Below are 1,599 nucleotides of genomic sequence, written 5' to 3' on the forward strand. Positions count from 1 at the left end.
ATGATTAATAGACAGTAATAGATTAATGTATGTTTATATTACATCAATGTCACTATCAGGAATACAATTTGGTAAGTTATGCATAGTATAAAGTGAGAAACAAATTTGTCAGGGGATTTTAACTTGGAAATGACTTACACAAATAAATCAGCCCCATGAGAAATAGTTATATTGTCTTCTGGAATATACCATATATCCTGTATTAAGGATTATCCAAAATCTGCACAGCAGCTTCCCCTGCAATGCCTCATGGCAAACTCTGGAAGACAGGAGTGAGTAGATTCCCCCTCAAAGGCAGTGACTCTCAAGCTTCCAGACTATGGTACCTGAGTCTGATTTGTCTTGTGTACCCCCAAGCGTCACCTCACTTAAAAACTACTTGCTTACAAAATCAGACATAAAAATACAAAAGTGTCACAGCACTCTATTATTGAAAAAATTGTTTACTTTCCCATTTTTACCATATAATTATAAAATAAATCAATTGAATATAAACATTGTACTTGTCTGCATGAAATTTTAGTTTGTACTGACTTTGCTAATGCTTTTTATGTAGCTTGTTGTAAAACTAGGCAAATATCTAGATGAATTGATGTACCCCCTGGAAGACTGCTACGTACCCCCAGGGGTCAACATACCACTGGTTGAGAACCACTGCTCTAGACCACCCCATCGAAGGCAGGAGACGGCACTAGAAAGGTACCCATCAGCTGGTTCAGTCATCTCTATTGCGGCAGGTAGAGCCTATTGTCAGAAAAACTTGGCCTGAACCAATTTCCATTGGAAAATAAAATTCTGTCAAAATCAAAATTCTTTGGGAAATCATGTTGATTTCACAAAAAAATTGTTTTGGAGAAAAGCCAAAGAACCAGTTGTGGCAATGTGGAAACATTCTCTTTAGACATTTTTGGAAAGAAACGTTTTGAGTTCGTATCGTCAAATGATTTTTCATTTGTAATGTTTTAAATTTTGTATTATGTATAAAGAATAATATGAAACAATCAAATATCAAAATAGCATATTTTGATTTTGTTGCAATGAAATGTTTCAATCGATCCCAAATTATTTTTTGCCCCCAGATCCTTAGTGAAATATCTGCTGCACAGCAATTCACAAATGTGTGTGTTATTCTTGTGCAGGGACCATAGTAATCTTCTCTGTATTGTACCAGTTCTCGAATATGTGCTGCTATAGCGGCAGGTATGAAAGTTTATGTTTGGGGGAACATATGGTTGTGAGAACTGCACATTCTTGCTCATTTCTATTAAGCACTTGTGAGGCACTAGGGCAATAGGGGCCAAATAAGTAATTTTGATAGACAGATTTAGTGGCTTCTTTCTCTTGTACGTAAAGGGAATGCTGTAAGTGCTGCAGTTCAGTAAATCTCCTTGTTTTAATGGCACTCTTCATACTGGGGCCATGCTGGGCAGTCTGCTGAGTAGTGAGTTAAGGCGATTTGAGATGGTTAATTTAGGCAGTAAAAGTTTCAGCCGTCTCTTAAACCAGCCTCACAGTGCAGTGTTAATGCCATTAGCCATATATAAGGATAAGATTTAGTCAAGGAGGTCACGGATTTCCTGACTTTAATGAACCTCTGTG

The 1,599-nt window shown here is 37.0% G+C and overlaps 1 non-coding gene across 1 annotated transcript; it reads right to left on the bottom strand.

Moving 5' to 3' along the window:
- Positions 1-1,089: 1,089 nt before the first annotated feature.
- Positions 1,090-1,197, bottom strand: LOC120375226. The gene has a single exon (XR_005586528.1). It is a non-coding gene; the product is annotated as a U6 spliceosomal RNA (small nuclear RNA).
- Between the last annotated feature and the right edge of the window lie 402 nt (positions 1,198-1,599).

The sequence above is a fragment of the Mauremys reevesii genome, linkage group 11 (assembly GCF_016161935.1).
Source record: "Mauremys reevesii isolate NIE-2019 linkage group 11, ASM1616193v1, whole genome shotgun sequence".
Lineage (NCBI taxonomy): Eukaryota > Metazoa > Chordata > Testudines > Geoemydidae > Mauremys > Mauremys reevesii.